Source organism: Globicephala melas, unplaced genomic scaffold (genome assembly GCF_963455315.2).
Source record: "Globicephala melas unplaced genomic scaffold, mGloMel1.2 SCAFFOLD_309, whole genome shotgun sequence".
NCBI classification, from domain to species: domain Eukaryota; kingdom Metazoa; phylum Chordata; class Mammalia; order Artiodactyla; family Delphinidae; genus Globicephala; species Globicephala melas.
In genome coordinates, this window is record NW_027207479.1 from 1 (window position 1) to 20,928 (window position 20,928).

At 76.7% G+C, this 20,928-nt stretch overlaps 20 non-coding genes across 20 annotated transcripts; all 20 read right to left on the bottom strand.

Moving 5' to 3' along the window:
• Positions 1-743: 743 nt before the first annotated feature.
• LOC132594676 (5S ribosomal RNA) lies at positions 744-862 on the bottom strand. The gene has a single exon (XR_009560845.1). It is a non-coding gene; the product is annotated as a 5S ribosomal RNA (ribosomal RNA).
• Positions 863-1,793: 931 nt separating this feature from the next.
• LOC132594787 (5S ribosomal RNA) lies at positions 1,794-1,912 on the bottom strand. The gene has a single exon (XR_009560956.1). It is a non-coding gene; the product is annotated as a 5S ribosomal RNA (ribosomal RNA).
• A 937-nt stretch (positions 1,913-2,849) lies between these two features.
• LOC132594873 (5S ribosomal RNA) lies at positions 2,850-2,968 on the bottom strand. Its single transcript, XR_009561042.1, has one exon. It is a non-coding gene; the product is annotated as a 5S ribosomal RNA (ribosomal RNA).
• Positions 2,969-3,900: 932 nt separating this feature from the next.
• LOC132594884 (5S ribosomal RNA) lies at positions 3,901-4,019 on the bottom strand. The gene has a single exon (XR_009561053.1). It is a non-coding gene; the product is annotated as a 5S ribosomal RNA (ribosomal RNA).
• A 931-nt stretch (positions 4,020-4,950) lies between these two features.
• LOC132594895 (5S ribosomal RNA) lies at positions 4,951-5,069 on the bottom strand. The gene has a single exon (XR_009561064.1). It is a non-coding gene; the product is annotated as a 5S ribosomal RNA (ribosomal RNA).
• Positions 5,070-6,000: 931 nt separating this feature from the next.
• Positions 6,001-6,119, bottom strand: LOC132594682 (5S ribosomal RNA). Its single transcript, XR_009560851.1, has one exon. It is a non-coding gene; the product is annotated as a 5S ribosomal RNA (ribosomal RNA).
• Positions 6,120-7,050: 931 nt separating this feature from the next.
• On the bottom strand, positions 7,051-7,169 carry LOC132594693 (5S ribosomal RNA). The gene has a single exon (XR_009560862.1). It is a non-coding gene; the product is annotated as a 5S ribosomal RNA (ribosomal RNA).
• Positions 7,170-8,101: 932 nt separating this feature from the next.
• Positions 8,102-8,220, bottom strand: LOC132594704 (5S ribosomal RNA). The gene has a single exon (XR_009560873.1). It is a non-coding gene; the product is annotated as a 5S ribosomal RNA (ribosomal RNA).
• A 932-nt stretch (positions 8,221-9,152) lies between these two features.
• Positions 9,153-9,271, bottom strand: LOC132594715 (5S ribosomal RNA). The gene has a single exon (XR_009560884.1). It is a non-coding gene; the product is annotated as a 5S ribosomal RNA (ribosomal RNA).
• Positions 9,272-10,203: 932 nt separating this feature from the next.
• On the bottom strand, positions 10,204-10,322 carry LOC132594726 (5S ribosomal RNA). The gene has a single exon (XR_009560895.1). It is a non-coding gene; the product is annotated as a 5S ribosomal RNA (ribosomal RNA).
• A 931-nt stretch (positions 10,323-11,253) lies between these two features.
• Positions 11,254-11,372, bottom strand: LOC132594737 (5S ribosomal RNA). Its single transcript, XR_009560906.1, has one exon. It is a non-coding gene; the product is annotated as a 5S ribosomal RNA (ribosomal RNA).
• Positions 11,373-12,303: 931 nt separating this feature from the next.
• On the bottom strand, positions 12,304-12,422 carry LOC132594748 (5S ribosomal RNA). Its single transcript, XR_009560917.1, has one exon. It is a non-coding gene; the product is annotated as a 5S ribosomal RNA (ribosomal RNA).
• A 931-nt stretch (positions 12,423-13,353) lies between these two features.
• Positions 13,354-13,472, bottom strand: LOC132594759 (5S ribosomal RNA). The gene has a single exon (XR_009560928.1). It is a non-coding gene; the product is annotated as a 5S ribosomal RNA (ribosomal RNA).
• Positions 13,473-14,403: 931 nt separating this feature from the next.
• Positions 14,404-14,522, bottom strand: LOC132594770 (5S ribosomal RNA). Its single transcript, XR_009560939.1, has one exon. It is a non-coding gene; the product is annotated as a 5S ribosomal RNA (ribosomal RNA).
• Positions 14,523-15,454: 932 nt separating this feature from the next.
• Positions 15,455-15,573, bottom strand: LOC132594781 (5S ribosomal RNA). The gene has a single exon (XR_009560950.1). It is a non-coding gene; the product is annotated as a 5S ribosomal RNA (ribosomal RNA).
• A 932-nt stretch (positions 15,574-16,505) lies between these two features.
• LOC132594793 (5S ribosomal RNA) lies at positions 16,506-16,624 on the bottom strand. Its single transcript, XR_009560962.1, has one exon. It is a non-coding gene; the product is annotated as a 5S ribosomal RNA (ribosomal RNA).
• Positions 16,625-17,556: 932 nt separating this feature from the next.
• Positions 17,557-17,675, bottom strand: LOC132594804 (5S ribosomal RNA). Its single transcript, XR_009560973.1, has one exon. It is a non-coding gene; the product is annotated as a 5S ribosomal RNA (ribosomal RNA).
• Positions 17,676-18,606: 931 nt separating this feature from the next.
• LOC132594815 (5S ribosomal RNA) lies at positions 18,607-18,725 on the bottom strand. Its single transcript, XR_009560984.1, has one exon. It is a non-coding gene; the product is annotated as a 5S ribosomal RNA (ribosomal RNA).
• A 932-nt stretch (positions 18,726-19,657) lies between these two features.
• LOC132594826 (5S ribosomal RNA) lies at positions 19,658-19,776 on the bottom strand. Its single transcript, XR_009560995.1, has one exon. It is a non-coding gene; the product is annotated as a 5S ribosomal RNA (ribosomal RNA).
• Positions 19,777-20,707: 931 nt separating this feature from the next.
• LOC132594837 (5S ribosomal RNA) lies at positions 20,708-20,826 on the bottom strand. The gene has a single exon (XR_009561006.1). It is a non-coding gene; the product is annotated as a 5S ribosomal RNA (ribosomal RNA).
• Between the last annotated feature and the right edge of the window lie 102 nt (positions 20,827-20,928).

Sequence of the window (20,928 nt, forward strand, 5' to 3'; positions counted from 1 at the left end):
CCCAGCAAACCCTTCGGCGCTTGGCGCCCCGCCCAAGATCCCGCACGTCGCTCACAGGGACGTGGCCCCGGAGGCTTCAGGGCCCGGGGCCCGCGGTCCCTTGGGCATCGGCCCTGCCCGCCCACGCGGCCCTAGGCGCAGCCCGGCCGCAGCCCGGGCCGGCCCTCCTGCCCGACAGCAGCTGGCCCGAAGCCACCGGGAGCCACCATTGAGTCGCCACGGCCCCTCAGCCCCGGCAAGGCCACCCTTGCCCCCACACCCCCCCGCCGAGCTCAGGACCCCGCCCCTGGTGGCCGGCAGGCCCGGGGAAGCGGCCCCTGCCCTCGATCCCGCTCCCGCACCCGGCCGCGGGTGACACGCCAGAGGGGCGGGGTGGGGGGGGCTTTTGTCGGAGGGAGCTGTGGAGGGACACACCGGCACACAGGTGGCGGCGCCGGGGTTGGGCGCCGGTGGGGGCGGCCAGGTGCAGGTCGAGGGCTCGCGGGCCGAAAGGACGGCAACTGGGCCCGCGGCGGAGTCTGGGTCCGGGCCAGCCACCCCGGGAGCGTCTGGGGTGCGGCTGCCTTCCAGGGCCGCCTTCTGGCCGCCTGGCCGGCCGGGCCGGCGGGGAGCGACCCCGCCGGCGCGCGCCGTGGTGGGAGGGGCCTGAGGAGGTGGGGCCTGCAGCGGGGCCCGGCGGGGGCGGAGCCGGCGACCCCGCCGCGGGCGAGTAAAGGAGAAGGCGGGCGGAGCGGGAGGCAAAAAGCCTACAGCACCCGGTATTCCCAGGCGGTCTCCCATCCAAGTACTAACCAGGCCCGACCCTGCTTAGCTTCCGAGATCAGACGAGATCGGGCGCGTTCAGGGTGGTATGGCCGTAGACGGGGGCGGGGGGGCCGCGGGCGGCCTCTTGAGGCCCAGTTTCGCTGGCGCTGGCGCCTTAACGCCAGCCTGGCGGCCGGCCCGCCCCGGCAGGGCCCCCTCGCCCGCCCAGGCAGGGGCAACGGAGGTCTCGGGTATCGGGCGGCGGCGGAGGTTTGGCGACCACCCTCCCAGCCCAGGGCGGCCGTGACCCAGCAAACCCTTCGGCGCTTGGCGCCCCGCCCAAGATCCCGCACGTCGCTCACAGGGACGTGGCCCCGGAGGCTTCAGGGCCCGGGGCCCGCGGTCCCTTGGGCATCGGCCCTGCCCGCCCACGCGGCCCTAGGCGCAGCCCGGCCGCAGCCCGGGCCGGCCCTCCTGCCCGACAGCAGCTGGCCCGAAGCCACCGGGAGCCACCATTGAGTCGCCACGGCCCCTCAGCCCCGGCAAGGCCACCCTTGCCCCCACACCCCCCGCCGAGCTCAGGACCCCGCCCCTGGTGGCCGGCAGGCCCGGGGAAGCGGCCCCTGCCCTCGATCCCGCTCCCGCACCCGGCCGCGGTGACACGCCAGAGGGGCGGGGTGGGGGGGGGGCTTTTGTCAGAGGGAGCTGTGGAGGGACACACCGGCACACAGGTGGCGGCGCCGGGGCTGGGCGCCGGTGGGGGCGGCCAGGTGCAGGTCGAGGGGCTCGCGGGCCGAAAGGACGGCAACTGGGCCCGCGGCGGAGTCTGGTCCGGGCCAGCCACCCCGGGAGCGTCTGGGGTGCGCCTGCCTTCCAGGGCCGCCTTCTGGCCGCCTGGCCGGCCGGGCCGGCGGGGAGCGACCCCGCCGGCGCGCGCCGTGGTGGGAGGGGCCTGAGGAGGTGGGGCCTGCAGCGGGGCCCGGCGGGGGCGGAGCCGGCGACCCCGCCGCGGGCGAGTAAAGGAGAAGGCGGGCGGAGCGGGAGGCAAAAGCCTACAGCACCCGGTATTCCCAGGCGGTCTCCCATCCAAGTACTAACCAGGCCCGACCCTGCTTAGCTTCCGAGATCAGACGAGATCGGGCGCGTTCAGGGTGGTATGGCCGTAGACGGGGGCGGGGGGCCCGCGGGCGGCCTCTTGAGGCCCAGTTTCGCTGGCGCTGGCGCCTTAACGCCAGCCTGGCGGCCGGCCCGCCCCGGCAGGGCCCCCTCGCCCGCCCAGGCAGGGGCAACGGAGGTCTCGGGTATCGGGCGGCGGCGGAGGGTTTGGCGACCACCTCCCAGCCCAGGGCGGCCGTGACCCAGCAAACCCTTCGGCGCTTGGCGCCCCGCCCAAGATCCCGCACGTCGCTCACAGGGACGTGGCCCCGGAGGCTTCAGGGCCCGGGGCCCGCGGTCCCTTGGGCATCGGCCCCTGCCCGCCCACGCGGCCCTAGGCGCAGCCCGGCCGCAGCCCGGGCCGGCCCTCCTGCCCGACAGCAGCTGGCCCGAAGCCACCGGGAGCCACCATTGAGTCGCCACGGCCCCTCAGCCCCCGGCAAGGCCACCCTTGCCCCCCACACCCCCCGCCGAGCTCAGGACCCCGCCCCTGGTGGCCGGCAGGCCCGGGGAAGCGGCCCCTGCCCTCGATCCCGCTCCCGCACCCGGCCGCGGTGACACGCCAGAGGGGCGGGGTGGGGGGGGGGCTTTTGTCGGAGGGAGCTGTGGAGGGACACACCGGCACACAGGTGGCGGCGCCGGGGTTGGGCGCCGGTGGGGGCGGCCAGGTGCAGGTCGAGGGGCTCGCGGGCCGAAAGGACGGCAACTGGGCCCGCGGCGGAGTCTGGGTCCGGGCCAGCCACCCCGGGAGCGTCTGGGGTGCGGCTGCCTTCCAGGGCCGCCTTCTGGCCGCCTGGCCGGCCGGGCCGGCGGGGAGCGACCCCCGCCGGCGCGCGCCGTGGTGGGAGGGGCCTGAGGAGGTGGGGCCTGCAGCGGGGCCCGGCGGGGGCGGAGCCGGCGACCCCGCCGCGGGCGAGTAAAGGAGAAGGCGGGCGGAGCGGGAGGCAAAAAGCCTACAGCACCCGGTATTCCCAGGCGGTCTCCCATCCAAGTACTAACCAGGCCCGACCCTGCTTAGCTTCCGAGATCAGACGAGATCGGGCGCGTTCAGGGTGGTATGGCCGTAGACGGGGGCGGGGGGCCGCGGGCGGCCTCTTGAGGCCCAGTTTCGCTGGCGCTGGCGCCTTAACGCCAGCCTGGCGGCCGGCCCGCCCCGGCAGGGCCCCCTCGCCCGCCCAGGCAGGGGCAACGGAGGTCTCGGGTATCGGGCGGCGGCGGAGGGTTTGGCGACCACCTCCCAGCCCAGGGCGGCCGTGACCCAGCAAACCCTTCGGCGCTTGGCGCCACCGCCCAAGATCCCGCACGTCGCTCACAGGGACGTGGCCCCGGAGGCTTCAGGGCCCGGGGCCCGCGGTCCCTTGGGCATCGGCCCTGCCCGCCCACGCGGCCCTAGGCGCAGCCCGGCCGCAGCCCGGGCCGGCCCTCCTGCCCGACAGCAGCTGGCCCGAAGCCACCGGGAGCCACCATTGAGTCGCCACGGCCCCTCAGCCCCGGCAAGGCCACCCTTGCCCCCACACCCCCCGCCGAGCTCAGGACCCCGCCCCTGGTGGCCGGCAGGCCCGGGGAAGCGGCCCCTGCCCTCGATCCCGCTCCCGCACCCGGCCGCGGTGACACGCCAGAGGGGCGGGGTGGGGGGGGGCTTTTGTCGGAGGGAGCTGTGGAGGGACACACCGGCACACAGGTGGCGGCGCCGGGGTTGGGCGCCGGTGGGGGCGGCCAGGTGCAGGTCGAGGGGCTCGCGGGCCGAAAGGACGGCAACTGGGCCCGCGGCGGAGTCTGGGTCCGGGCCAGCCACCCCGGGAGCGTCTGGGGTGCGGCTGCCTTCCAGGGCCGCCTTCTGGCCGCCTGGCCGGCCGGGCCGGCGGGGAGCGACCCCGCCGGCGCGCGCCGTGGTGGGAGGGGCCTGAGGAGGTGGGGCCTGCAGCGGGGCCCGGCGGGGGCGGAGCCGGCGACCCCGCCGCGGGCGAGTAAAGGAGAAGGCGGGCGGAGCGGGAGGCAAAAAGCCTACAGCACCCGGTATTCCCAGGCGGTCTCCCATCCAAGTACTAACCAGGCCCGACCCTGCTTAGCTTCCGAGATCAGACGAGATCGGGCGCGTTCAGGGTGGTATGGCCGTAGACGGGGGCGGGGGGCCGCGGGCGGCCTCTTGAGGCCCAGTTTCGCTGGCGCTGGCGCCTTAACGCCAGCCTGGCGGCCGGCCCGCCCCGGCAGGGCCCCCTCGCCCGCCCAGGCAGGGGCAACGGAGGTCTCGGGTATCGGGCGGCGGCGGAGGGTTTGGCGACCACCTCCCAGCCCAGGGCGGCCGTGACCCAGCAAACCCTTCGGCGCTTGGCGCCCCGCCCAAGATCCCGCACGTCGCTCACAGGGACGTGGCCCCGGAGGCTTCAGGGCCCGGGGCCCGCGGTCCCTTGGGCATCGGCCCTGCCCGCCCACGCGGCCCTAGGCGCAGCCCGGCCGCAGCCCGGGCCGGCCCTCCTGCCCGACAGCAGCTGGCCCGAAGCCACCGGGAGCCACCATTGAGTCGCCACGGCCCCTCAGCCCCGGCAAGGCCACCCTTGCCCCCACACCCCCCGCCGAGCTCAGGACCCCGCCCCTGGTGGCCGGCAGGCCCGGGGAAGCGGCCCCTGCCCTCGATCCCGCTCCCGCACCCGGCCGCGGTGACACGCCAGAGGGGCGGGGTGGGGGGGGGCTTTTGTCAGAGGGAGCTGTGGAGGGACACACCGGCACACAGGTGGCGGCGCCGGGGCTGGGCGCCGGTGGGGGCGGCCAGGTGCAGGTCGAGGGGCTCGCGGGCCGAAAGGACGGCAACTGGGCCCGCGGCGGAGTCTGGGTCCGGGCCAGCCACCCCGGGAGCGTCTGGGGTGCGGCTGCCTTCCAGGGCCGCCTTCTGGCCGCCTGGCCGGCCGGGCCGGCGGGGAGCGACCCCGCCGGCGCGCGCCGTGGTGGGAGGGGCCTGAGGAGGTGGGGCCTGCAGCGGGGCCCGGCGGGGGCGGAGCCGGCGACCCCGCCGCGGGCGAGTAAAGGAGAAGGCGGGCGGAGCGGGAGGCAAAAAGCCTACAGCACCCGGTATTCCCAGGCGGTCTCCCATCCAAGTACTAACCAGGCCCGACCCTGCTTAGCTTCCGAGATCAGACGAGATCGGGCGCGTTCAGGGTGGTATGGCCGTAGACGGGGGCGGGGGGCCGCGGGCGGCCTCTTGAGGCCCAGTTTCGCTGGCGCTGGCGCCTTAACGCCAGCCTGGCGGCCGGCCCGCCCCGGCAGGGCCCCCTCGCCCGCCCAGGCAGGGGCAACGGAGGTCTCGGGTATCGGGCGGCGGCGGAGGGTTTGGCGACCACCTCCCAGCCCAGGGCGGCCGTGACCCAGCAAACCCTTCGGCGCTTGGCGCCCCGCCCAAGATCCCGCACGTCGCTCACAGGGACGTGGCCCCGGAGGCTTCAGGGCCCGGGGCCCGCGGTCCCTTGGGCATCGGCCCTGCCCGCCCACGCGGCCCTAGGCGCAGCCCGGCCGCAGCCCGGGCCGGCCCTCCTGCCCGACAGCAGCTGGCCCGAAGCCACCGGGAGCCACCATTGAGTCGCCACGGCCCCTCAGCCCCGGCAAGGCCACCCTTGCCCCCACACCCCCCGCCGAGCTCAGGACCCCGCCCCTGGTGGCCGGCAGGCCCGGGGAAGCGGCCCCTGCCCTCGATCCCGCTCCCGCACCCGGCCGCGGTGACACGCCAGAGGGGCGGGGTGGGGGGGGGCTTTTGTCGGAGGGAGCTGTGGAGGGACACACCGGCACACAGGTGGCGGCGCCGGGGTTGGGCGCCGGTGGGGGCGGCCAGGTGCAGGTCGAGGGGCTCGCGGGCCGAAAGGACGGCAACTGGGCCCGCGGCGGAGTCTGGGTCCGGGCCAGCCACCCCGGGAGCGTCTGGGGTGCGGCTGCCTTCCAGGGCCGCCTTCTGGCCGCCTGGCCGGCCGGGCCGGCGGGGAGCGACCCCGCCGGCGCGCGCCGTGGTGGGAGGGGCCTGAGGAGGTGGGGCCTGCAGCGGGGCCCGGCGGGGGCGGAGCCGGCGACCCCGCCGCGGGCGAGTAAAGGAGAAGGCGGGCGGAGCGGGAGGCAAAAAGCCTACAGCACCCGGTATTCCCAGGCGGTCTCCCATCCAAGTACTAACCAGGCCCGACCCTGCTTAGCTTCCGAGATCAGACGAGATCGGGCGCGTTCAGGGTGGTATGGCCGTAGACGGGGGCGGGGGGCCGCGGGCGGCCTCTTGAGGCCCAGTTTCGCTGGCGCTGGCGCCTTAACGCCAGCCTGGCGGCCGGCCCGCCCCGGCAGGGCCCCCTCGCCCGCCCAGGCAGGGGCAACGGAGGTCTCGGGTATCGGGCGGCGGCGGAGGGTTTGGCGACCACCTCCCAGCCCAGGGCGGCCGTGACCCAGCAAACCCTTCGGCGCTTGGCGCCCCGCCCAAGATCCCGCACGTCGCTCACAGGGACGTGGCCCCGGAGGCTTCAGGGCCCGGGGCCCGCGGTCCCTTGGGCATCGGCCCTGCCCGCCCACGCGGCCCTAGGCGCAGCCCGGCCGCAGCCCGGGCCGGCCCTCCTGCCCGACAGCAGCTGGCCCGAAGCCACCGGGAGCCACCATTGAGTCGCCACGGCCCCTCAGCCCCGGCAAGGCCACCCTTGCCCCCACACCCCCCGCCGAGCTCAGGACCCCGCCCCTGGTGGCCGGCAGGCCCGGGGAAGCGGCCCCTGCCCTCGATCCCGCTCCCGCACCCGGCCGCGGTGACACGCCAGAGGGGCGGGGTGGGGGGGGGCTTTTGTCAGAGGGAGCTGTGGAGGGACACACCGGCACACAGGTGGCGGCGCCGGGGCTGGGCGCCGGTGGGGGCGGCCAGGTGCAGGTCGAGGGGCTCGCGGGCCGAAAGGACGGCAACTGGGCCCGCGGCGGAGTCTGGGTCCGGGCCAGCCACCCCGGGAGCGTCTGGGGTGCGCCTGCCTTCCAGGGCCGCCTTCTGGCCGCCTGGCCGGCCGGGCCGGCGGGGAGCGACCCCGCCGGCGCGCGCCGTGGTGGGAGGGGCCTGAGGAGGTGGGGCCTGCAGCGGGGCCCGGCGGGGGCGGAGCCGGCGACCCCGCCGCGGGCGAGTAAAGGAGAAGGCGGGCGGAGCGGGAGGCAAAAAGCCTACAGCACCCGGTATTCCCAGGCGGTCTCCCATCCAAGTACTAACCAGGCCCGACCCTGCTTAGCTTCCGAGATCAGACGAGATCGGGCGCGTTCAGGGTGGTATGGCCGTAGACGGGGGCGGGGGGCCGCGGGCGGCCTCTTGAGGCCCAGTTTCGCTGGCGCTGGCGCCTTAACGCCAGCCTGGCGGCCGGCCCGCCCCGGCAGGGCCCCCTCGCCCGCCCAGGCAGGGGCAACGGAGGTCTCGGGTATCGGGCGGCGGCGGAGGGTTTGGCGACCACCTCCCAGCCCAGGGCGGCCGTGACCCAGCAAACCCTTCGGCGCTTGGCGCCCCGCCCAAGATCCCGCACGTCGCTCACAGGGACGTGGCCCCGGAGGCTTCAGGGCCCGGGGCCCGCGGTCCCTTGGGCATCGGCCCTGCCCGCCCACGCGGCCCTAGGCGCAGCCCGGCCGCAGCCCGGGCCGGCCCTCCTGCCCGACAGCAGCTGGCCCGAAGCCACCGGGAGCCACCATTGAGTCGCCACGGCCCCTCAGCCCCGGCAAGGCCACCCTTGCCCCCACACCCCCCGCCGAGCTCAGGACCCCGCCCCTGGTGGCCGGCAGGCCCGGGGAAGCGGCCCCTGCCCTCGATCCCGCTCCCGCACCCGGCCGCGGTGACACGCCAGAGGGGCGGGGTGGGGGGGGGCTTTTGTCAGAGGGAGCTGTGGAGGGACACACCGGCACACAGGTGGCGGCGCCGGGGCTGGGCGCCGGTGGGGGCGGCCAGGTGCAGGTCGAGGGGCTCGCGGGCCGAAAGGACGGCAACTGGGCCCGCGGCGGAGTCTGGGTCCGGGCCAGCCACCCCGGGAGCGTCTGGGGTGCGCCTGCCTTCCAGGGCCGCCTTCTGGCCGCCTGGCCGGCCGGGCCGGCGGGGAGCGACCCCGCCGGCGCGCGCCGTGGTGGGAGGGGCCTGAGGAGGTGGGGCCTGCAGCGGGGCCCGGCGGGGGCGGAGCCGGCGGCCCCCGCCGCGGGCGAGTAAAGGAGAAGGCGGGCGGAGCGGGAGGCAAAAAGCCTACAGCACCCGGTATTCCCAGGCGGTCTCCCATCCAAGTACTAACCAGGCCCGACCCTGCTTAGCTTCCGAGATCAGACGAGATCGGGCGCGTTCAGGGTGGTATGGCCGTAGACGGGGGCGGGGGGCCGCGGGCGGCCTCTTGAGGCCCAGTTTCGCTGGCGCTGGCGCCTTAACGCCAGCCTGGCGGCCGGCCCGCCCCGGCAGGGCCCCCTCGCCCGCCCAGGCAGGGGCAACGGAGGTCTCGGGTATCGGGCGGCGGCGGAGGGTTTGGCGACCACCTCCCAGCCCAGGGCGGCCGTGACCCAGCAAACCCTTCGGCGCTTGGCGCCCCGCCCAAGATCCCGCACGTCGCTCACAGGGACGTGGCCCCGGAGGCTTCAGGGCCCGGGGCCCGCGGTCCCTTGGGCATCGGCCCTGCCCGCCCACGCGGCCCTAGGCGCAGCCCGGCCGCAGCCCGGGCCGGCCCTCCTGCCCGACAGCAGCTGGCCCGAAGCCACCGGGAGCCACCAATGAGTCGCCACGGCCCCTCAGCCCCGGCAAGGCCACCCTTGCCCCCACACCCCCCGCCGAGCTCAGGACCCCGCCCCTGGTGGCCGGCAGGCCCGGGGAAGCGGCCCCTGCCCTCGATCCCGCTCCCGCACCCGGCCGCGGTGACACGCCAGAGGGGCGGGGTGGGGGGGGGCTTTTGTCGGAGGGAGCTGTGGAGGGACACACCGGCACACAGGTGGCGGCGCCGGGGCTGGGCGCCGGTGGGGGCGGCCAGGTGCAGGTCGAGGGGCTCGCGGGCCGAAAGGACGGCAACTGGGCCCGCGGCGGAGTCTGGGTCCGGGCCAGCCACCCCGGGAGCGTCTGGGGTGCGCCTGCCTTCCAGGGCCGCCTTCTGGCCGCCTGGCCGGCCGGGCCGGCGGGGAGCGACCCCGCCGGCGCGCGCCGTGGTGGGAGGGGCCTGAGGAGGTGGGGCCTGCAGCGGGGCCCGGCGGGGGCGGAGCCGGCGGCCCCCGCCGCGGGCGAGTAAAGGAGAAGGCGGGCGGAGCGGGAGGCAAAAAGCCTACAGCACCCGGTATTCCCAGGCGGTCTCCCATCCAAGTACTAACCAGGCCCGACCCTGCTTAGCTTCCGAGATCAGACGAGATCGGGCGCGTTCAGGGTGGTATGGCCGTAGACGGGGGCGGGGGGCCGCGGGCGGCCTCTTGAGGCCCAGTTTCGCTGGCGCTGGCGCCTTAACGCCAGCCTGGCGGCCGGCCCGCCCCGGCAGGGCCCCCTCGCCCGCCCAGGCAGGGGCAACGGAGGTCTCGGGTATCGGGCGGCGGCGGAGGGTTTGGCGACCACCTCCCAGCCCAGGGCGGCCGTGACCCAGCAAACCCTTCGGCGCTTGGCGCCCCGCCCAAGATCCCGCACGTCGCTCACAGGGACGTGGCCCCGGAGGCTTCAGGGCCCGGGGCCCGCGGTCCCTTGGGCATCGGCCCTGCCCGCCCACGCGGCCCTAGGCGCAGCCCGGCCGCAGCCCGGGCCGGCCCTCCTGCCCGACAGCAGCTGGCCCGAAGCCACCGGGAGCCACCATTGAGTCGCCACGGCCCCTCAGCCCCGGCAAGGCCACCCTTGCCCCCACACCCCCCGCCGAGCTCAGGACCCCGCCCCTGGTGGCCGGCAGGCCCGGGGAAGCGGCCCCTGCCCTCGATCCCGCTCCCGCACCCGGCCGCGGTGACACGCCAGAGGGGCGGGGTGGGGGGGGGCTTTTGTCAGAGGGAGCTGTGGAGGGACACACCGGCACACAGGTGGCGGCGCCGGGGCTGGGCGCCGGTGGGGGCGGCCAGGTGCAGGTCGAGGGGCTCGCGGGCCGAAAGGACGGCAACTGGGCCCGCGGCGGAGTCTGGGTCCGGGCCAGCCACCCCGGGAGCGTCTGGGGTGCGCCTGGCTTCCAGGGCCGCCTTCTGGCCGCCTGGCCGGCCGGGCCGGCGGGGAGCGACCCCGCCGGCGCGCGCCGTGGTGGGAGGGGCCTGAGGAGGTGGGGCCTGCAGCGGGGCCCGGCGGGGGCGGAGCCGGCGGCCCCCGCCGCGGGCGAGTAAAGGAGAAGGCGGGCGGAGCGGGAGGCAAAAAGCCTACAGCACCCGGTATTCCCAGGCGGTCTCCCATCCAAGTACTAACCAGGCCCGACCCTGCTTAGCTTCCGAGATCAGACGAGATCGGGCGCGTTCAGGGTGGTATGGCCGTAGACGGGGGCGGGGGGCCGCGGGCGGCCTCTTGAGGCCCAGTTTCGCTGGCGCTGGCGCCTTAACGCCAGCCTGGCGGCCGGCCCGCCCCGGCAGGGCCCCCTCGCCCGCCCAGGCAGGGGCAACGGAGGTCTCGGGTATCGGGCGGCGGCGGAGGGTTTGGCGACCACCTCCCAGCCCAGGGCGGCCGTGACCCAGCAAACCCTTCGGCGCTTGGCGCCCCGCCCAAGATCCCGCACGTCGCTCACAGGGACGTGGCCCCGGAGGCTTCAGGGCCCGGGGCCCGCGGTCCCTTGGGCATCGGCCCTGCCCGCCCACGCGGCCCTAGGCGCAGCCCGGCCGCAGCCCGGGCCGGCCCTCCTGCCCGACAGCAGCTGGCCCGAAGCCACCGGGAGCCACCATTGAGTCGCCACGGCCCCTCAGCCCCGGCAAGGCCACCCTTGCCCCCACACCCCCCGCCGAGCTCAGGACCCCGCCCCTGGTGGCCGGCAGGCCCGGGGAAGCGGCCCCTGCCCTCGATCCCGCTCCCGCACCCGGCCGCGGTGACACGCCAGAGGGGCGGGGTGGGGGGGGGCTTTTGTCGGAGGGAGCTGTGGAGGGACACACCGGCACACAGGTGGCGGCGCCGGGGTTGGGCGCCGGTGGGGGCGGCCAGATGCAGGTCGAGGGGCTCGCGGGCCGAAAGGACGGCAACTGGGCCCGCGGCGGAGTCTGGGTCCGGGCCAGCCACCCCGGGAGCGTCTGGGGTGCGGCTGCCTTCCAGGGCCGCCTTCTGGCCGCCTGGCCGGCCGGGCCGGCGGGGAGCGACCCCGCCGGCGCGCGCCGTGGTGGGAGGGGCCTGAGGAGGTGGGGCCTGCAGCGGGGCCCGGCGGGGGCGGAGCCGGCGACCCCGCCGCGGGCGAGTAAAGGAGAAGGCGGGCGGAGCGGGAGGCAAAAAGCCTACAGCACCCGGTATTCCCAGGCGGTCTCCCATCCAAGTACTAACCAGGCCCGACCCTGCTTAGCTTCCGAGATCAGACGAGATCGGGCGCGTTCAGGGTGGTATGGCCGTAGACGGGGGCGGGGGGCCGCGGGCGGCCTCTTGAGGCCCAGTTTCGCTGGCGCTGGCGCCTTAACGCCAGCCTGGCGGCCGGCCCGCCCCGGCAGGGCCCCCTCGCCCGCCCAGGCAGGGGCAACGGAGGTCTCGGGTATCGGGCGGCGGCGGAGGGTTTGGCGACCACCTCCCAGCCCAGGGCGGCCGTGACCCAGCAAACCCTTCGGCGCTTGGCGCCCCGCCCAAGATCCCGCACGTCGCTCACAGGGACGTGGCCCCGGAGGCTTCAGGGCCCGGGGCCCGCGGTCCCTTGGGCATCGGCCCTGCCCGCCCACGCGGCCCTAGGCGCAGCCCGGCCGCAGCCCGGGCCGGCCCTCCTGCCCGACAGCAGCTGGCCCGAAGCCACCGGGAGCCACCATTGAGTCGCCACGGCCCCTCAGCCCCGGCAAGGCCACCCTTGCCCCCACACCCCCCGCCGAGCTCAGGACCCCGCCCCTGGTGGCCGGCAGGCCCGGGGAAGCGGCCCCTGCCCTCGATCCCGCTCCCGCACCCGGCCGCGGTGACACGCCAGAGGGGCGGGGTGGGGGGGGGCTTTTGTCGGAGGGAGCTGTGGAGGGACACACCGGCACACAGGTGGCGGCGCCGGGGTTGGGCGCCGGTGGGGGCGGCCAGGTGCAGGTCGAGGGGCTCGCGGGCCGAAAGGACGGCAACTGGGCCCGCGGCGGAGTCTGGGTCCGGGCCAGCCACCCCGGGAGCGTCTGGGGTGCGGCTGCCTTCCAGGGCCGCCTTCTGGCCGCCTGGCCGGCCGGGCCGGCGGGGAGCGACCCCGCCGGCGCGCGCCGTGGTGGGAGGGGCCTGAGGAGGTGGGGCCTGCAGCGGGGCCCGGCGGGGGCGGAGCCGGCGACCCCGCCGCGGGCGAGTAAAGGAGAAGGCGGGCGGAGCGGGAGGCAAAAAGCCTACAGCACCCGGTATTCCCAGGCGGTCTCCCATCCAAGTACTAACCAGGCCCGACCCTGCTTAGCTTCCGAGATCAGACGAGATCGGGCGCGTTCAGGGTGGTATGGCCGTAGACGGGGGCGGGGGGCCGCGGGCGGCCTCTTGAGGCCCAGTTTCGCTGGCGCTGGCGCCTTAACGCCAGCCTGGCGGCCGGCCCGCCCCGGCAGGGCCCCCTCGCCCGCCCAGGCAGGGGCAACGGAGGTCTCGGGTATCGGGCGGCGGCGGAGGGTTTGGCGACCACCTCCCAGCCCAGGGCGGCCGTGACCCAGCAAACCCTTCGGCGCTTGGCGCCCCGCCCAAGATCCCGCACGTCGCTCACAGGGACGTGGCCCCGGAGGCTTCAGGGCCCGGGGCCCGCGGTCCCTTGGGCATCGGCCCTGCCCGCCCACGCGGCCCTAGGCGCAGCCCGGCCGCAGCCCGGGCCGGCCCTCCTGCCCGACAGCAGCTGGCCCGAAGCCACCGGGAGCCACCATTGAGTCGCCACGGCCCCTCAGCCCCGGCAAGGCCACCCTTGCCCCCACACCCCCCGCCGAGCTCAGGACCCCGCCCCTGGTGGCCGGCAGGCCCGGGGAAGCGGCCCCTGCCCTCGATCCCGCTCCCGCACCCGGCCGCGGTGACACGCCAGAGGGGCGGGGTGGGGGGGGGCTTTTGTCGGAGGGAGCTGTGGAGGGACACACCGGCACACAGGTGGCGGCGCCGGGGTTGGGCGCCGGTGGGGGCGGCCAGGTGCAGGTCGAGGGGCTCGCGGGCCGAAAGGACGGCAACTGGGCCCGCGGCGGAGTCTGGGTCCGGGCCAGCCACCCCGGGAGCGTCTGGGGTGCGGCTGCCTTCCAGGGCCGCCTTCTGGCCGCCTGGCCGGCCGGGCCGGCGGGGAGCGACCCCGCCGGCGCGCGCCGTGGTGGGAGGGGCCTGAGGAGGTGGGGCCTGCAGCGGGGCCCGGCGGGGGCGGAGCCGGCGACCCCGCCGCGGGCGAGTAAAGGAGAAGGCGGGCGGAGCGGGAGGCAAAAAGCCTACAGCACCCGGTATTCCCAGGCGGTCTCCCATCCAAGTACTAACCAGGCCCGACCCTGCTTAGCTTCCGAGATCAGACGAGATCGGGCGCGTTCAGGGTGGTATGGCCGTAGACGGGGGCGGGGGGCCGCGGGCGGCCTCTTGAGGCCCAGTTTCGCTGGCGCTGGCGCCTTAACGCCAGCCTGGCGGCCGGCCCGCCCCGGCAGGGCCCCCTCGCCCGCCCAGGCAGGGGCAACGGAGGTCTCGGGTATCGGGCGGCGGCGGAGGGTTTGGCGACCACCTCCCAGCCCAGGGCGGCCGTGACCCAGCAAACCCTTCGGCGCTTGGCGCCCCGCCCAAGATCCCGCACGTCGCTCACAGGGACGTGGCCCCGGAGGCTTCAGGGCCCGGGGCCCGCGGTCCCTTGGGCATCGGCCCTGCCCGCCCACGCGGCCCTAGGCGCAGCCCGGCCGCAGCCCGGGCCGGCCCTCCTGCCCGACAGCAGCTGGCCCGAAGCCACCGGGAGCCACCATTGAGTCGCCACGGCCCCTCAGCCCCGGCAAGGCCACCCTTGCCCCCACACCCCCCGCCGAGCTCAGGACCCCGCCCCTGGTGGCCGGCAGGCCCGGGGAAGCGGCCCCTGCCCTCGATCCCGCTCCCGCACCCGGCCGCGGTGACACGCCAGAGGGGCGGGGTGGGGGGGGGCTTTTGTCAGAGGGAGCTGTGGAGGGACACACCGGCACACAGGTGGCGGCGCCGGGGCTGGGCGCCGGTGGGGGCGGCCAGGTGCAGGTCGAGGGGCTCGCGGGCCGAAAGGACGGCAACTGGGCCCGCGGCGGAGTCTGGGTCCGGGCCAGCCACCCCGGGAGCGTCTGGGGTGCGCCTGCCTTCCAGGGCCGCCTTCTGGCCGCCTGGCCGGCCGGGCCGGCGGGGAGCGACCCCGCCGGCGCGCGCCGTGGTGGGAGGGGCCTGAGGAGGTGGGGCCTGCAGCGGGGCCCGGCGGGGGCGGAGCCGGCGACCCCGCCGCGGGCGAGTAAAGGAGAAGGCGGGCGGAGCGGGAGGCAAAAAGCCTACAGCACCCGGTATTCCCAGGCGGTCTCCCATCCAAGTACTAACCAGGCCCGACCCTGCTTAGCTTCCGAGATCAGACGAGATCGGGCGCGTTCAGGGTGGTATGGCCGTAGACGGGGGCGGGGGGCCGCGGGCGGCCTCTTGAGGCCCAGTTTCGCTGGCGCTGGCGCCTTAACGCCAGCCTGGCGGCCGGCCCGCCCCGGCAGGGCCCCCTCGCCCGCCCAGGCAGGGGCAACGGAGGTCTCGGGTATCGGGCGGCGGCGGAGGGTTTGGCGACCACCTCCCAGCCCAGGGCGGCCGTGACCCAGCAAACCCTTCGGCGCTTGGCGCCCCGCCCAAGATCCCGCACGTCGCTCACAGGGACGTGGCCCCGGAGGCTTCAGGGCCCGGGGCCCGCGGTCCCTTGGGCATCGGCCCTGCCCGCCCACGCGGCCCTAGGCGCAGCCCGGCCGCAGCCCGGGCCGGCCCTCCTGCCCGACAGCAGCTGGCCCGAAGCCACCGGGAGCCACCATTGAGTCGCCACGGCCCCTCAGCCCCGGCAAGGCCACCCTTGCCCCCACACCCCCCGCCGAGCTCAGGACCCCGCCCCTGGTGGCCGGCAGGCCCGGGGAAGCGGCCCCTGCCCTCGATCCCGCTCCCGCACCCGGCCGCGGTGACACGCCAGAGGGGCGGGGTGGGGGGGGGCTTTTGTCAGAGGGAGCTGTGGAGGGACACACCGGCACACAGGTGGCGGCGCCGGGGCTGGGCGCCGGTGGGGGCGGCCAGGTGCAGGTCGAGGGGCTCGCGGGCCGAAAGGACGGCAACTGGGCCCGCGGCGGAGTCTGGGTCCGGGCCAGCCACCCCGGGAGCGTCTGGGGTGCGCCTGCCTTCCAGGGCCGCCTTCTGGCCGCCTGGCCGGCCGGGCCGGCGGGGAGCGACCCCGCCGGCGCGCGCCGTGGTGGGAGGGGCCTGAGGAGGTGGGGCCTGCAGCGGGGCCCGGCGGGGGCGGAGCCGGCGGCCCCCGCCGCGGGCGAGTAAAGGAGAAGGCGGGCGGAGCGGGAGGCAAAAAGCCTACAGCACCCGGTATTCCCAGGCGGTCTCCCATCCAAGTACTAACCAGGCCCGACCCTGCTTAGCTTCCGAGATCAGACGAGATCGGGCGCGTTCAGGGTGGTATGGCCGTAGACGGGGGCGGGGGGCCGCGGGCGGCCTCTTGAGGCCCAGTTTCGCTGGCGCTGGCGCCTTAACGCCAGCCTGGCGGCCGGCCCGCCCCGGCAGGGCCCCCTCGCCCGCCCAGGCAGGGGCAACGGAGGTCTCGGGTATCGGGCGGCGGCGGAGGGTTTGGCGACCACCTCCCAGCCCAGGGCGGCCGTGACCCAGCAAACCCTTCGGCGCTTGGCGCCCCGCCCAAGATCCCGCACGTCGCTCACAGGGACGTGGCCCCGGAGGCTTCAGGGCCCGGGGCCCGCGGTCCCTTGGGCATCGGCCCTGCCCGCCCACGCGGCCCTAGGCGCAGCCCGGCCGCAGCCCGGGCCGGCCCTCCTGCCCGACAGCAGCTGGCCCGAAGCCACCGGGAGCCACCAATGAGTCGCCACGGCCCCTCAGCCCCGGCAAGGCCACCCTTGCCCCCACACCCCCCGCCGAGCTCAGGACCCCGCCCCTGGTGGCCGGCAGGCCCGGGGAAGCGGCCCCTGCCCTCGATCCCGCTCCCGCACCCGGCCGCGGTGACACGCCAGAGGGGCGGGGTGGGGGGGGGCTTTTGTCGGAGGGAGCTGTGGAGGGACACACCGGCACACAGGTGGCGGCGCCGGGGCTGGGCGCCGGTGGGGGCGGCCAGGTGCAGGTCGAGGGGCTCGCGGGCCGAAAGGACGGCAACTGGGCCCGCGGCGGAGTCTGGGTCCGGGCCAGCCACCCCGGGAGCGTCTGGGGTGCGCCTGCCTTCCAGGGCCGCCTTCTGGCCGCCTGGCCGGCCGGGCCGGCGGGGAGCGACCCCGCCGGCGCGCGCCGTGGTGGGAGGGGCCTGAGGAGGTGGGGCCTGCAGCGGGGCCCGGCGGGGGCGGAGCCGGCGGCCCCCGCCGCGGGCGAGTAAAGGAGAAGGCGGGCGGAGCGGGAGGCAAAAAGCCTACAGCACCCGGTATTCCCAGGCGGTCTCCCATCCAAGTACTAACCAGGCCCGACCCTGCTTAGCTTCCGAGATCAGACGAGATCGGGCGCGTTCAGGGTGGTATGGCCGTAGACGGGGGCGGGGGGCCGCGGGCGGCCTCTTGAGGCCCAGTTTCGCTGGCGCTGGCGCCTTAACGCCAGCCTGGCGGCCGGCCCGCCCCGGCAGGGCCCCCTCGCCCGCCCAGGCAGGGGCAACGGAGGTCTCGGGTATCGGGCGGCGGCGGAGGGTTTGGCGACCACCTCCCAGCCCAGGGCGGCCGTGACCCAGCAAACCCTTCGGCGCTTGGCGCCCCGCCCAAGATCCCGCACGTCGCTCACAGGGACGTGGCCCCGGAGGCTTCAGGGCCCGGGGCCCGCGGTCCCTTGGGCATCGGCCCTGCCCGCCCACGCGGCCCTAGGCGCAGCCCGGCCGCAGCCCGGGCCGGCCCTCCTGCCCGACAGCAGCTGGCCCGAAGCCACCGGGAGCCACCATTGAGTCGCCACGGCCCCTCAGCCCCGGCAAGGCCACCCTTGCCCCCACACCCCCCGCCGAGCTCAGGACCCCGCCCCTGGTGGCCGGCAGGCCCGGGGAAGCGGCCCCTGCCCTCGATCCCGCTCCCGCACCCGGCCGCGGTGACACGCCAGAGGGGCGGGGTGGGGGGGGGCTTTTGTCAGAGGGAGCTGTGGAGGGACACACCGGCACACAGGTGGCGGCGCCGGGGCTGGGCGCCGGTGGGGGCGGCCAGGTGCAGGTCGAGGGGCTCGCGGGCCGAAAGGACGGCAACTGGGCCCGCGGCGGAGTCTGGGTCCGGGCCAGCCACCCCGGGAGCGTCTGGGGTGCGCCTGCCTTCCAGGGCCGCCTTCTGGCCGCCTGGCCGGCCGGGCCGGCGGGGAGCGACCCCGCCGGCGCGCGCCGTGGTGGGAGGGGCCTGAGGAGGTGGGGCCTGCAGCGGGGCCCGGCGGGGGCGGAGCCGGCGGCCCCCGCCGCGGGCGAGTAAAGGAGAAGGCGGGCGGAGCGGGAGGCAAAAAGCCTACAGCACCCGGTATTCCCAGGCGGTCTCCCATCCAAGTACTAACCAGGCCCGACCCTGCTTAGCTTCCGAGATCAGACGAGATCGGGCGCGTTCAGGGTGGTATGGCCGTAGACGGGGGCGGGGGGCCGCGGGCGGCCTCTTGAGGCCCAGTTTCGCTGGCGCTGGCGCCTTAACGCCAGCCTGGCGGCCGGCCCGCCCCGGCAGGGCCCCCTCGCCCGCCCAGGCAGGGGCAACGGAGGTCTCGGGTATCGGGCGGCGGCGGAGGGTTTGGCGACCACCTCCCAGCCCAGGGCGGCCGTGACCCAGCAAACCCTTCGGCGCTTGGCGCCCCGCCCAAGATCCCGCACGTCGCTCACAGGGACGTGGCCCCGGAGGCTTCAGGGCCCGGGGCCCGCGGTCCCTTGGGCATCGGCCCTGCCCGCCCACGCGGCCCTAGGCGCAGCCCGGCCGCAGCCCGGGCCGGCCCTCCTGCCCGACAGCAGCTGGCCCGAAGCCACCGGGAGCCACCATTGAGTCGCCACGGCCCCTCAGCCCCGGCAAGGCCACCCTTGCCCCCACACCCCCCGCCGAGCTCAGGACCCCGCCCCTGGTGGCCGGCAGGCCCGGGGAAGCGGCCCCTGCCCTCGATCCCGCTCCCGCACCCGGCCGCGGTGACACGCCAGAGGGGCGGGGTGGGGGGGGGCTTTTGTCGGAGGGAGCTGTGGAGGGACACACCGGCACACAGGTGGCGGCGCCGGGGTTGGGCGCCGGTGGGGGCGGCCAGATGCAGGTCGAGGGGCTCGCGGGCCGAAAGGACGGCAACTGGGCCCGCGGCGGAGTCTGGGTCCGGGCCAGCCACCCCGGGAGCGTCTGGGGTGCGGCTGCCTTCCAGGGCCGCCTTCTGGCCGCCTGGCCGGCCGGGCCGGCGGGGAGCGACCCCGCCGGCGCGCGCCGTGGTGGGAGGGGCCTGAGGAGGTGGGGCCTGCAGCGGGGCCCGGCGGGGGCGGAGCCGGCGACCCCGCCGCGGGCGAGTAAAGGAGAAGGCGGGCGGAGCGGGAGGCAAAAAGCCTACAGCACCCGGTATTCCCAGGCGGTCTCCCATCCAAGTACTAACCAGGCCCGACCCTGCTTAGCTTCCGAGATCAGACGAGATCGGGCGCGTTCAGGGTGGTATGGCCGTAGACGGGGGCGGGGGGCCGCGGGCGGCCTCTTGAGGCCCAGTTTCGCTGGCGCTGGCGCCTTAACGCCAGCCTGGCGGCCGGCCCGCCCCGGCAGGGCCCCCTCGCCCGCCCAGGCAGGGGCAACGGAGGTCTCGGGTATCGGGCGGCGGCGGAGGGTTTGGCGACCACCTCCCAGCCCAGGGCGGCCGTGACCCAGCAAACCCTTCGGCGCTTGGCGCCCCGCCCAAGATCCCGCACGTCGCTCACAGGGACGTGGCCCCGGAGGCTTCAGGGCCCGGGGCCCGCGGTCCCTTGGGCATCGGCCCTGCCCGCCCACGCGGCCCTAGGCGCAGCCCGGCCGCAGCCCGGGCCGGCCCTCCTGCCCGACAGCAGCTGGCCCGAAGCCACCGGGAGCCACCATTGAGTCGCCACGGCCCCTCAGCCCCGGCAAGGCCACCCTTGCCCCCACACCCCCCGCCGAGCTCAGGACCCCGCCCCTGGTGGCCGGCAGGCCCGGGGAAGCGGCCCCTGCCCTCGATCCCGCTCCCGCACCCGGCCGCGGTGACACGCCAGAGGGGCGGGGTGGGGGGGGGCTTTTGTCGGAGGGAGCTGTGGAGGGACACACCGGCACACAGGTGGCGGCGCCGGGGCTGGGCGCCGGTGGGGGCGGCCAGGTGCAGGTCGAGGGGCTCGCGGGCCGAAAGGACGGCAACTGGGCCCGCGGCGGAGTCTGGGTCCGGGCCAGCCACCCCGGGAGCGTCTGGGGTGCGCCTGCCTTCCAGGGCCGCCTTCTGGCCGCCTGGCCGGCCGGGCCGGCGGGGAGCGACCCCGCCGGCGCGCGCCGTGGTGGGAGGGGCCTGAGGAGGTGGGGCCTGCAGCGGGGCCCGGCGGGGGCGGAGCCGGCGGCCCCCGCCGCGGGCGAGTAAAGGAGAAGGCGGGCGGAGCGGGAGGCAAAAAGCCTACAGCACCCGGTATTCCCAGGCGGTCTCCCATCCAAGTACTAACCAGGCCCGACCCTGCTTAGCTTCCGAGATCAGACGAGATCGGGCGCGTTCAGGGTGGTATGGCCGTAGACGGGGGCGGGGGGCCGCGGGCGGCCTCTTGAGGCCCAGTTTCGCTGGCGCTGGCGCCTTAACGCCAGCCTGGCGGCCGGCCCGCCCCGGCAGGGCCCCCTCGCCCGCCCAGGCAGGGGCAACGGAGGTCTCGGGTATCGGGCGGCGGCGGAGGGTTTGGCGACCACCTCCCAGCCCAGGGCGGCCGTGACCCAGCAAACCCTTCGGCGCTTGGCGCCCCGCCCAAGATCCCGCACGTCGCTCACAGGGACGTGGCCCCGGAGGCTTCAGGGCCCGGGGCCCGCGGTCCCTTGGGCATCGGCCCTGCCCGCCCACGCGGCCCTAGGCGCAGCCCGGCCGCAGCCCGGGCCGGCCCTCCTGCCCGACAGCAGCTGGCCCGAAGCCACCGGGAGCCACCATTGAGTCGCCACGGCCCCTCAGCCCCGGCAAGGCCACCCTTGCCCCCACACCCCCCGCCGAGCTCAGGACCCCGCCCCTGGTGGCCGGCAGGCCCGGGGAAGCGGCCCCTGCCCTCGATCCCGCTCCCGCACCCGGCCGCGGTGACACGCCAGAGGGGCGGGGTGGGGGGGGGCTTTTGTCAGAGGGAGCTGTGGAGGGACACACCGGCACACAGGTGGCGGCGCCGGGGTTGGGCGCCGGTGGGGGCGGCCAGGTGCAGGTCGAGGGGCTCGCGGGCCGAAAGGACGGCAACTGGGCCCGCGGCGGAGTCTGGGTCCGGGCCAGCCACCCCGGGAGCGTGTGGGGTGCGGCTGCCTTCCAGGGCCGCCTTCTGGCCGCCTGGCCGGCCGGGCCGGCGGGGAGCGACCCCGCCGGCGCGCGCCGTGGTGGGAGGGGCCTGAGGAGGTGGGGCCTGCAGCGGGGCCCGGCGGGGGCGGAGCCGGCGACCCCGCCGCGGGCGAGTAAAGGAGAAGGCGGGCGGAGCGGGAGGCAAAAAGCCTACAGCACCCGGTATTCCCAGGCGGTCTCCCATCCAAGTACTAACCAGGCCCGACCCTGCTTAGCTTCCGAGATCAGACGAGATCGGGCGCGTTCAGGGTGGTATGGCCGTAGACGGGGGCGGGGGGCCGCGGGCGGCCTCTTGAGGCCCAGTTTCGCTGGCGCTGGCGCCTTAACGCCAGCCTGGCGGCCGGCCCGCCCCGGCAGGGCCCCCTCGC